A 13,452-nucleotide genomic window follows, 5' to 3' on the forward strand; every position below is an offset into this window, starting at 1 on the left:
TGAGCTTTGGGACTGAGGATTGAAGGGATTTTAGGGTTTTTGAGTGTGAATGAATGGCTGAGATTCAATTGGGTAGTAGAAAAGGTACGGTAGATATAGGTGATGGGATTTTTTTGGGGCCCCTAATTTTTGGGGGCCCTGTGCGGTCACTCCTTTTGCACAACCCCAGAGCTGGGCATGTCTTTAGATGATGGTGGTGGTGGTGATGATGATGGTACGATAACAAAGAAAATAAGCATCAATTATATGTTTCAGGGTTGATTTTGACTAAATAATTTCAATTGAACTTTTTCTCATAATATTTTGAGACAGAGAGAAAATTTATGCTCAAATAATCAAAAGGACATAACTTGATGTAGGACACACATCGAACAAATTCATGAAAAAATAGGAGCATTATAAGTAAAAGGTGGATGCAAATACTTTATTGACTTGCCCGCAAATAAAGATCATATATTCTACTTCGGAAGGATGATTCTAACATATTATATATGAAAATCGTCTATCTTTACGATACAGAGTCAAATAAGATTGACATATTACCGAAATCACATAAGTATCATTGTATTTTGGCAGAAATCTGAAAATTCAGCTTTTATTTATTTTTAGTAATAAAGTTGAAGTCAATTTAGATTAGAAAAGAATTTTAATTTTGATTCATGCTGGACTGATTTGTTTCCTATGTTCTATGGAGTCTTTTTAAAGTAGAATTTAATACTTTTTATTTCTTTGTAATTCTAGTTTTATTAGGAGTCTATTTTATTTTTCTATTTAAGAAGAGACATGTAACCCTAGAATTATTAGATCAATTTTATCAATAAAAATTCTTTTATTATATTTTCTTCGTGGATTCGGAAATAGTTCTTTGTATATTCAAAGAGCACCATATGGTGGATTTCAAAATTTATCACTTTTATGCTACGTTAGTTGGTATCAGTGTTGTGCGCTGTGCGGAAGTGTGCACGAACACCAAACGAGTCGGCGTGCGATGAGAGAAGAAAACCAAAACCAAACACGAGTATAATTCACCAAAATACGACACAAATCAAACCAAACATAGAGATATAGGTGGTTCGGCAATTGCCTATGTCCACGGGGAGAGGATGAGGAGATTCCACAATATGAAGGAGAAATACAACTGGTTACGACTCACACAATCTCACAAATATAACCCTAACCAAAGATCTCAACTCCCTCAATATCTCCCTCACAAAGTACTCAAAACAATTCAAATTCTCTGATAACCACTCTAACAAAATGTGTTTCTTTTTATATCAAAACCAACTCCAAAACAGGCTAGGAACAGGTTTACCCGTTTTACCCGCTATCGGTCGACCGATAGGGGTGCATTGGTCGACTGATCGGCTTCAATACCTGCTTGTGCATGTTTATTGGTCGACTAATCAAATGCATTAGTCGATCATCCCGAAACTCCTGTAATCTTCTAGCGGTCGAATCGGTCGATCGATCAGACCCGATCAGTCAACCGATGAGCCTCCTTCTCTGCATGTCTTGTTTTCTTCACCATCTTTAACAATTATCCACCTCAGCGAAGTGTTCCAAAAACTGAGCCGACACCAACATGAGCACCAATACATCATTTCACCAAATCCGGCTACACCAATGTGGTTGCCTACGTACCCCCTCTCACAAGGGATCAAGCCGCCCGTAGTTCATCCAAATGGTCACGAACGACCTCAACAATCATGAATTTGTAATAAGTTTCTATAATGATTAAACTTGGAACCACCTTTGTGAGCATATCCGCTGGATTGTCTTTTGTGTGAACTTTCACGAGCTTCACATCCACATCTTCAAGAATATACCGAACAAAGTAATAACGAACGTCGATATGCTTCCTCTTCGCATGAAAGACCTAATTTTTCGCCAGATAGACAGCACTCATACTATCACAATAAATGGAGACGGATCGCCGCGAAAGACCAAGATTCTCCAAAAGTCCTTGAAGCCAAATCACCTCCTTAACAGTCTTCGTAATCGTCATATACTCTGTCTCCATCATCGATAAAGCTACCGTAGACTACAAGGTGTATCTCTAACACACCGACGCACATGTCAAAGTGAACACATACGCCGTCGTCGACCGATATTTATCCAAATCTCCAGTGTAGTCCGAATCAATATAACCAATACACGATTGCTCACCACTGGTGTCTCGTTCAAACACCAAACCAACATTAAGAGTACATCGAATGTACCTTAAAATCTATCCCACGGCATTCTAATAACCTGGACCTGGGTCATGCATGTATCTCGAAACCATGCTCACTGCTTGTGACAAATTTGGTCTCGTACAAACCATGGCATACATCAAACTTCCAACTATGCTCGCATATGGAGTCTTTGATATCAACTCTCTATCTTCAACTGTCTTTGGTGAAAGGTCAGCTAAAAACTTCAAATGGGCTCCCAAAGGTACACTACCTGGCTTCGTCTCCATATTCACATTAAACCGCTGTAGAACCTTCTTCAAATAAGCCACTTGTGTCAAACAAATTCTACCCCTATCTCTGTCTATGTCGATCTCTATCCCTAAAATGCACTTCGCTTTACCCAAATCCTTCATTTCGAACTCGCTCGAAAGCTGAATCTTCAATCTATTTATCGCGGTTCTAGAAGTGGAAGCAACCAACATGTCATCGATATAAAGTAATAAGTAAATGTACACACCTCCATTCAACTTGTGATAGTACACGTAATGATCAAACTGGCTCCTAATGTATGAATAGCTGATCATGAACCCATCAAATGGCTTATACTACTGTCTCGGAGATTTCTTCAACCCGTATAATAATTTCTTCAACCTACAAACCAATTTCTCATTCCTTGCAGCTCGGAACCCCAATGACTAACTCATATAGATTTCCTCATCAAGAACACAATGAAGAAGTACTATTTTGACATCCAACTGATCTATTTCCAAACCATACCGTGCCACCAATGCTAGCAAAATCCAAACTAAATAGTGCTTCACCACAGGAGAGAAGACCTCATTGTAGCTAATACCTTCCTCCTGTGCATAGCCCTTCAATACCAACCTAGCTTTGAACCTCACGAGAGTGCCCTTAGTGCCCTCCTTCTTCGTATATACCCACTTGCAATCAATAGCCTTCCGCCCCTTTGGAAGCTCGACAAGCTCCCATATATTATTCTTGTGAAGAGGCTCCATCTCCTCCTATATAGACTCCTGCCACCAATCAGCCTCCGAACTCTGCTCGGCCTCTCTGAATGTAGTAGGAACCATCTCATCAACTCTCTCCACCGAAAGTGCATATGTAACGATTGTGTCTGTATATACCTCGCTGGCATCCTTATGTCTCTTCTAGGTAGCCGAACCGCAATCGAATCCTGAACCTGAGTCATCGTTATTCTACTCTGCTAAATCTGTATCATCCAAATCATCACTGTGCTCACCTAACGTCACCTCAGTCAGCACTCTAATAGATACGATCCAATCTGGACTCCGTGAAGATGCATCAATCTCTACCACCTGTGATATCTCCTCTGTCGGGATGCTCTCCACCTGATAAGAGCTAGGAAGCTTCAAGATCAAAGCCTCATCAAAAGTGATATCTCTACTCAGCACAATCTTCTTTCTAACTGGATCTCAAAGCTTGTATCCTTTGACACCATGCTTGAATCCCATAAATATGGCCTTTCTAGCTTGAGGTTCCAATTTATTAGTCTTCGCATGATAAAATACAGGGCATCCAAATACCTTGAGCTGACCATAGTTGTGTGTTGGCTCTCCCGACCACATCTCCATAGGGGTTTTTCCCTCAATCGCAGATGAAGGCAACATATTAATGAGGTGGCTCGCATAAGAAAATGCATCAATCCTAAAGATCTTCTTCAAACCGTTCTGCGATAACAAACATTGGACCTTCTATAGTAAAGACCGATTCAACCTCTCTGTCACCCCCATTCTGGTGCGACGTATGAATAATTGTGAAGTGTCTCTCTATGCCCTCGTCTAGACATAGCTGCTAAAAGGGGTTTGAAGCGTACTCATCGTCATTGTTGAATCACAACATCTTAATCTTTTTTCCAGTCTGCAGTTCCAATCTCTTCTTTCACTCCATAAATATCTCTAGGACTTCACTCTTCTTCATCATGGTGTACACCCAACAATGCCTAAAATATTTATCAATAAACATAACGAACCAATATCGATCACCAAGTGATGTCGTCTTAGTGGGACCCCAAACATCCGTGTGCACGTAGTCCAAAATGTCTCTCGTCCTATGTATGACTATCCCGAACTTCACATTTATCTTCTTGCCAAGAATAAAGTGCTCACAAAATTCTATCTAACCACTCTTGGCTCCCTTTAATAGCCTCTGCTTGCACAAAGCCTGCATTGACTTTTTACCTGTGTGCCCCAACCTGTAGTGCCAAAGTCTGCTCGCGTTCGCCTCTGAAATAGCTGAAGCTACCTGGCCAATCTTGATGCTCCCCTTCAGATAATAAATATTCCTACTATGTATTCTCTTCATCACTACCAAAGACCCCTTAGTAACCTTTGCTATAGCATTCTTAAAAGTCACATTGAATCCTTTTGCCTCCAAAGTTCCAACAGAAATAAGATTCTTCTTCAGCTGAGGAACAAATCTCACTTCATTCAATTCACAAACAACTCTATCATGCATTTGAACCCTAACGGTACATATCCTACAAATGTCACATGATTGATCATTTCCCATGACTACCACACCCCCATCGAGCTTCTCGAAAGATACAAACCAATTTCGCCAGGGAGTCACATGATAAGTAGTGCTAGAATCCAGCATCCAATCTGATGCATCCGCATGGTTCGCCTCTGAAGTAATCAATAGAGAAAAGCATGAATCATCTGAATTATCATATCTAGCGACATTCACCACATTGACCTTCAGGCCCTTCTTCTTGCTATTCTCCTTCTCTTTGAGCTTCGGGCAATCTCCCTTCCAATATCCTTGTTCTTAGCAGAAAGCACACTGGTTCTTCGCTAATTGGTAGTAGCCTCTAGACTTTGACCTACCTCTATTACCACATCTTTGATATGAACTCCTTCCTCTCGTCGACAAAGCCTCTCCTGAAGTGCTAGCTCTGGAGGTCTCTTTGTCCTCCCTCCTCAAATAGTAATTCATCAATGCATTAGTCACTTTACTATAGGTGATGGAAGATCTATCATTTAACAAAGTGAGCATGAATATATCATACTCCTCATCGGGTAAGGAGCCTAACAAAATAATCGCCTTGTACTTATCCGTTATCTTCTTATTCATGCTTTCTAAGTCCGACAATAACTTTGTATAGTTGTTCATATGAGCCGCAAGTGAGGTATCCCTAGACATTTGGAATCTGAACAATCTTCGCAACAAGTACAACCGATTCTAAACACTCTCCGTAAGGTACATGTTGTTAAGAATCTTCCACATCTTCATCGTAGACGTCATGCCAATCACATCATATTTTACCTCTTGTTCCAAACAAGAGCTGATCACCCTACAAGCATTTCAATTCATCTTGTCCCATATTACCTTTGTAAAACCCCATATTTTGTTAGAAGTATATGTGAACTATTAGTGATAAATATTTCTATTTGTGGAAAATGACTTGAGGTCATGGATAAACTTGATAACAAGTTATTAGACATGTATGAGTGTGGTTTCATAGAGTTTCGTACATTGGTTTTGGCTGAATAACAAAACATGCACGAATCTGGAAATAGTGTCTGCTCAGTCGACTCATGAGTCGACTAATGAGTCGACTGATGAGTCGACTGATTAGTCGACTGACGGGCTGATTTCAAGTTTTTCTTTTCTTTTGTGGGTTTGGTTTGGTTTGTTTCGGGTTTAACCGTTTTCATATAAAACTCTCCTACCCGAAACCAGCCCCAAGACTCATCAGACCCCAGAGAAAACCCTAGCCTCCCTCTCCCCTCAAACCCTAGATTCGTTCTTGGTGGTTTTGGAGGAGTTTCGGAGGAGTTTTTAGCGGGATTTTATGGTGCTGTCGAAGGGGAGATCGTCCTCTCATCGGATTCAGGAGTTTGCAGCACATCAGAGGCGAGTAACATCTCGCCCAATCCTACACCCACTGTTTGTATAGTTTTCTTGAGTTTTTATTTCGGATTTTTGAGCCTAAAACGTATTTTTGTGCATAAAAATAGATACTTTACATTATGAGATGCAAGATCTATATTTTTTAGTTATAAAAAGCTCACAAACGAATTTGTAAATTAAGATCCAGTTCTGGAAATTTGTTTAAACATGAGTTTCAATGTGATTTACTGTTTTTAATACGTTTTTGAACATGTTTATATGATTAAGGTTTTAAAGTAAGTGATCACATGTAAATCCCTTTAGTTTCAATTGATACACATGATTTAGAATCGAAAATATATTGCTGGACATGATTAAAGAGAACTTTAGTTAACATTTTTGCAGATAATCATCGAAAGCAAAAAACTGGAGATTTTCTGCTCAGTCAACCAATGAGTCGACTCATGAGTCGACTTATGAGTCGACTGATGAGTCGACCAATGAGTCGACTGATGGGGGAAAACTTCAGTTTTGTGTTTTGTCTGGTCGACTTATGAGTCGACTGATGAGTCAACCAATGAGTCGACTAACGAGGAGTTTTTCTCCTTTTGTATTTCTTCAGTTTTGAATCTATTTGAGTTATTTCAGTTTAACTGAAATTGTTTATGTTTGTTTATTGTTGTTGCGTGCTTAAATATGAACGAGGAGTCACCTCGAATGATGTGTATTAGAAATTAATGTGTAACCTGTATCTTTACATGTGAGATGTCATGCGAACATGAGTTTAGGTTTGCGCTCTGAGACACGTGAGAAATTAAGGTATATGCACATGTTCATATAACTCATCTAGTCCATGTGTTCGGCAATTATGATGTGTAGTCCATGTGTTGGACACTTATCATTTTCAGTCCATGTGTTGGACAGTTTACATATGCAGTCCATGTGTTGGACATCCACTACATCAGTTTAGACCTTGAGAGTTAACACCTATACTTGCATAGGCTGGACACGACACTTATATGAGTTGACACCGTAATTTAGTCTGGGATGAGTTTGCCTTTTTCTATTAATGTTCTTGTCTTAGATTTTGGGTTTAGTATTTAGGGATGTACAATTTGAGATACAAGGTATATACAAGAGGGTTTCCTTGTTTGGATTATTTTGCTCGACGTACCTATGCTCGTATTGTAACTTCCTAAATACTAAAATCCTCTTATACATAGGTATTTACAATCTGAGGATATATATATATATATATATATATATATTAACTGTATTTTTTGTATACAACGAGCCCTATCCCTTGGGGTTGGTTGTGATGTTGCTCGCTATAGCGCTTTGACGCTCGTTGTCCCCCCTCATTTTAGGTAATGAGCCAGGTGTCCGGAGAGTCGCAGGTTGATGGCGATGCACTTTAGCTTCGACCGTTTACTTTAGTTATATTTTTATTTTGAGCTCCACTGTAGACTTTTGTTTAGCCACTTGAGAGTTTCATTCTAGAAATTGTAAAGGCCGTGTGCCTTATTTCCTTTATTATTCAAACATTTTTATATTCGAGACTTGTTGAGGACTCCAGTTCATTTATTTCAGATATTGATTTGTGTTTTAGTTTGTTATATGACGAAATATTAATTTGATCTCTATTATTTTATCTGTTGACTCTTGTATTATCTTTTACTTGCTTTTGTACCTACACATGTTATTGACTCTACTAGAGAGATAATAATTGTGATGGTGAAACATGTTATTGCACGGTGTGGTGCATGGAAGGTTTGACATTCTTGGTTTTACCTTGGACTACAACCTTGTGTGAACTCAGGGGCGTCACAGTTGGTATCAGAGCTCTAGTTCCAGTATCCTTAGGATCATCCTTTTTTGAGTCGTGGAGCTAGGATAAAGTTTCTTAGGATTCATGTATAGAGTCCGTAAGAATTCCCTAGTATTAGTGAGGACGATATATGTGTATATCTCAAAAATTGAGGATATTTTTTTATGACAACTATTTTGTGTAAACTTTAAGTATTTGGGTGAATACTAAATTGTTGAGAAAATCATATTGCGATATGCTATGTATGTGTATATGTCTATTTGGACTCATAAACTTTTGTTTTCTTATGATCAAAGAGATGGCAGGACGTGGTAGACCTCGTACTTAGAGAGCTGGACAGGCAGAGCCGCAGCAGGCTCTACCTGAGCGACAACAAGCTTAACCCGAGCCACAGCAGGCACCACCCGAGCCGCAGCAGGCTCCCCAGTACCTTATTGATCTCATGGCTCCCATCGTAGCTAGGACGACAGCAATTAAGAAGCTTGTGGCGAGTCATATCGCGCCACCGACACCACCACTACCACCAGTAGATCAGCCGCAGGGGATACCAGCAGTTCCTATCAGTGAGAGACCACCAGAGGCCGCACCTACAGTTATTCCACCAGCAGTCCCAGACATAGTCTCAGAGCAGGAGGCTTGGCTCCGTATGGTTGAGAGGTATCAGAAGATGAGTGCACCAGAGTTTCAGGGGTCAGCAGATCCTCTTGTAGCCCATAAGTGGAAGGAGGATGTGAGTAACATCCTCGATATACTTAATGTGGATTCGGTCCAGAAGAAACGATTGGCGTCCTACAGTCTGAAGGGAGACGCCGGGAGATGGTATAGGCTTCAGTTCACTCCAGAGCATCGGATGACCCTTACATGGGAGGACTTCGTTTACTTCTTTGATGGACTTAATCTCAGTTACAATTGGATTTCCTGATTACAAAAGAGAGGAGAATGATCTGGATTCTCCCCTTTGTTTAATTCTGGGTTCTTCACGGTGGCGATGAGATGCCTCCCTCGAATGCTCGCGTCGAGTTTGCTTCTCGTTGACGATCCGATGTCTTGTTTCACTGGAATGTGGTCTTCTCCTCACGATTTGATGTTGTGGAGAACTTGCGTGGCAAGTTTTAGAACTCTGAATGAGTTTGTTTGATCTTAACCGTAATTGGTTAGACAAGCCAAAGATCTCTTCTCTTCTGTTAAGGAGAAGGATCCAAAAGCCAGCCCGAGATCTCTTCTTTGCTGCCCAAAAAGAAGGATCTCAACTAAGTTGATTTCTTAGTTATTTATAGGGGATTAAGGGGTGTAACCGCCCCCTTAATTCGCTCCTAAGTGGGGCTAATGGGATGTAACCACCCCTTAAATGGGTGTAACCGCCCCCTTAATTCGCTCCTAAGTGGGGCTAATGGGATGTAACCACCCCTTAAATCACTCCTGAGTGGAGTTGTGATCCCCTCAGATCGTGGGAAACGGTTTTGAAACTGTTCAGCTCGTGTTTGAACGAGTCAAACGCAAAATCCGCGTTCTGGCGTGAATTCTGCATTCAAACGCAGTGTCTGGAAGCTGCGTTTGGCGGCTTGAAAGCTGCGTTTGGCAGCAGATGGCAGCTGCGTTTGGCAGCGCTTGGAGCTGTGTTGAGCAGCAGATGGCAGCTGCGTTGAGCAGCAGATGGCAGCTGCGTTTGGCAGCGCTTGGAGCTGCGTTGAGCTGCGTTTGGTAGCTTGGAAGCTGCGTTTGGCAGCAGATGGCAGCTGCGTTTGAGCTGCGTTTGCAGCTTTTGGAGCTATGTTTGCGCTGCGTTCGTGGCTATGAACACGGTGCGTCTTGATGCTGGTGTGCGGGGAGGACTTCCGCAGTTTGATTTGAAGAGACCGTCGATTTGTAGTCTCTTTCTGTTGAAGCGTTGCAAAGATCGTCATTTTGTAATCTTTGCTTTAGCTCTCTGATATGTGAGAGTCGTCAGATTGTAACTCCCGATGTTGATTATGAAGGCTGTTTGATTAGAGCTTCCATCAGTTGTCGTGAAGGTCGTCAGATTGTAACCTTTAGCGATCTATGTGAAAGTCTTCAAATTGTAGCCATCTGGAAGTCGTCAGATTGTAACTTCCATCATCGGTGTTTTGATGGGGATCAGCTATCTATTGTGATTTTTAGACAGCCTACAGAACCCCCTCCAAAGTTTTCGAAAGTTCGCGGTTGACTGGGACGAATTTTCGGAATACTTTGGATCTCAACTCTGATCTTGGAGCTGTTGATTCCTTGTGGTAAAGGATTTGTTCTCTGCACTTGCTTCGAAGGCATCATGGTTGAAGGGATTTGCCACGTAGGACCTGTGTGAAGGTATGCGCCATAATCCTGCTTCTGGAATGTGGGGGTGGACCCTACATTTTGAACTTGAGATGCGGGTCTCACCCTTACATGTTGAATTTGGAACACGGGTGTGACCTCGGCGTTCGGTTTTTGCATCGCGGGTCTGACCTCAACGTTTTGACTTAAGACATGAAAGTGGCTTCCGTGCATTTTTGACTAAGTCTTTGAGACTTGTCTTTGGCTCATCTGTTTTAAGTCTCGGCTCACATCCATTAAGCTGATGGACCTGCAAACGTGCATAGGATTTTTGGCAAACCCTCAGCCATCAACGGATTTGATAAGCCTTTACCGACTACCGTTTGAGTCGGGCTAGCATGTGGATTGTCTAAGTCCGTTCCACATGTAACGTTGTGCTAAGAGAATGAACCCTCTTAGACTTGATGCTATGATTTTGAATACATAGACTTTGTCATTTTCACGGGAAACGACTAACCGGCAACGCGTGTTAGGCGTAGGCTTATCTCTAATTAGGGATCGAGATAAAGTCCCCCATGCGTGTGAGGCATGGATTTTGATGTCCTTTTCACGGTAAAAGACTAACCGGCAACGTGTGTTAGACATTGACTTATCCCTACTTAGGATTCAGGATAAAATTCCCCATGCGTGTAAGGCATGGATTTTGGCGTTATTAATAACGACCTGCTACGATATTGAATACGTAGGCTTTGCCATTATTACGAGAATGGGCTACCCGGCAGCATGTGTTAGATGCAGACTTATCTCTAATTAGGGATCGAGATAAAGTCCCCCATGCGTGAAGGCATGGATTTTTGGTGTCATTTCTTCCTGTGTAGCTTGAAACACCGAAAGAATTAACAAGTTCATTGGGGGGTTGACTGTTAGAGGTGTTATGTTAACATAACAGTATTTTACGGACCTATCGCTCTATTGAAGAGAGTCGATAAGTTGATTTGGTCGTCAGAGGTGTGGTGTTAACTTGACGAGTTTGTGGACCTATCGCTCCATTGAAGAGAGTCGATAAGCGGATTTTGTCAGAGGTGTAGTGTTAACGTGACAAGAAAGATATTGCTATGGAAGCAATTTTGAGAACTTATCGCTCTATTGGAGAGAGTCGATAAGTGGATTTTTGTCAGAGGTGTAGTGTTAACGTGACAAGAAAGATATTGCTATGGAAGCAATTTTGAGAACTTATCGCTCTATTGGAGAGAGTCGATAAGTTGATTTTGTCAGAGGTGTAGTGTTAACGTGACAGGATTTGTGTTGCAATTGGAGCAACTTTGGGGACTTATCATCCTATTGACGAGGATTGATAAGTGGGTTTTGTCAGAGGTGTATTGTTAACGTGACAAGAATTTGTGTTGCGATCGGAGCAACTTTGGGGACTTATCATCCTATTGACGAGGATTGATAAGTGGGTTTTGTCAGAGGTGTATTGTTAACGTGACAAAAATTTGTGTTGCGATTGGAGCAACTTTGGGGACTTATCATCCTATTGACGAGGATTGATAAGTGGGTTTTGTCAGAGGTGTAGTATTAACGTGACAGGATTTGTGTTGCAATTGGAGCAACTTTGGGGACTTATCATCCTATTGACGAGGATTGATAAGTGGGTTTTGTCAGAGGTGTAGTGTTAACGTGACAGGATTTGTGTTGCAATTGGAGCAACTTTGGGGACTTATCATCCTATTGACGAGGATTGATAAGTGGGTTTTGTCAGAGGTGTATTGTTAACGTGACAAGAATTTGGAGTGATGCAAACTGAATGCATACTCTGTGGGGATGATGATCGTCAGAAGTGTAATGTTAACTCGACGATGTGAAAGATTCGTTACTCTTAATCCAGTGGATTCCAAGTAACCAACCCCCAGTCTTGATGAAGACTTAGCAGGGGAATAAAAAAGAGGTAGACAAGGCACATCACCTAGTGGGGCACTATCCATGAAGTCGGAATAGAATCACATCACCAGGTAGGCCATTATCTGATGAGTTTGACTATCAGAGGTAATTGTTAACGTGATAGTTGTTGGAGGCCCGGCATCCTACTGAAGAGGATTAGCTTCAGTGGCCGTAGTATCTTCCCCTTCTGACTGAGGAGATTGGACTTGGTCCGATTGCTCTGGAGATGATTGGGCTTGGTCTGATTGCTCGGGCTGATCATGCCTACTTTGTTCTTCAGCTTTGATCCTGGCAATGATTTTTTGAGCCTGCTCGCCTTGAGAGATTAGTTGTCTCCAAGAACGGCATTCTGCAACTCCTATTCGGGCTAGGAGGTCGGTTTGCAAGTTGTGTCGACAGGTCTCTACTAAGGTAGATTGTGTCATACCTGACGAACACCGGAGAGCCATGGATCGGAATCTTTTGACATAGGCTTTGACGGACTCCCTCTTCTTCTGCTTAGTAGCAAGAAGGGTATGGATGGAGACTTCTGTATCCTCTTCAAAGAATCTTGACAGGAAGAGTCTCTCTAGATCCGCCCACTTTTGGATACAGCCCGCAGGCAGTTTCCTGAACCATTCAAAGGCAATTCCCTTGAGGGTGCCAATGAACAATCGAGCCAGTATGGCATCGTTCGATATTATATTTCCAGTCTGTGACTTGAAATGATAAATATGTTGGTTCGGTGATCCCGTGCCGTCAAAAGTTTGTAGCGTCGGGACCTCGAACTTTGGAGGATAAGGGGCTGCATCCCATTCGGCAGGATAGGGTCTGATAACTCCCTCATCTTGGAGCTCGCTTCTGTTAGCAATGGCTTTAAGGCGGGCTTCCAATTCTTCCATTTTGGCAGACTGAAGATTCTGCTCGTTCTCAGTCTCTCTTCCTTCATCAGAGGAAGATTCCAGGCTGTGGGCTTCTTGGTCAGAAGCCGCATCATCAACCACTTTTCCCTTCCCTTTGCTTGTGTGAGGTCGGGATGAAGACGCTTTTCCTCTCCGGGAAGATTCTTGCCTAAGCGGCGAATCTGTCTCTTGAGATTTGGCCTTGTCTGCGACGATTTGAGTCAACATGGCCATGAGTTCATTGATGGCCTCCTGCTGAGATTTGAGCATGGCTTCCTGTTCATCAAGTCTCTTTGAAAGGTCTTCCGAATGTTCTGCCATGTGGACGAAGCTCTCATGCCCAACGAAAGAGCTTGATGATTGGGACTCCGCAATGGCTGAGTGTTCGTCATCGGAATTAGTTTCTCTGGCCAAACTCCGATAGTTGACAGGGGGAATGGCTCCTGTTCGCGTCCGAGTGCGTTAGTAGACTCCTTCAAACTCG

This window comes from Asparagus officinalis, chromosome 4, assembly GCF_001876935.1.
Source record: "Asparagus officinalis chromosome 4, Aspof.V1, whole genome shotgun sequence".
Taxonomy (NCBI): domain Eukaryota; kingdom Viridiplantae; phylum Streptophyta; class Magnoliopsida; order Asparagales; family Asparagaceae; genus Asparagus; species Asparagus officinalis.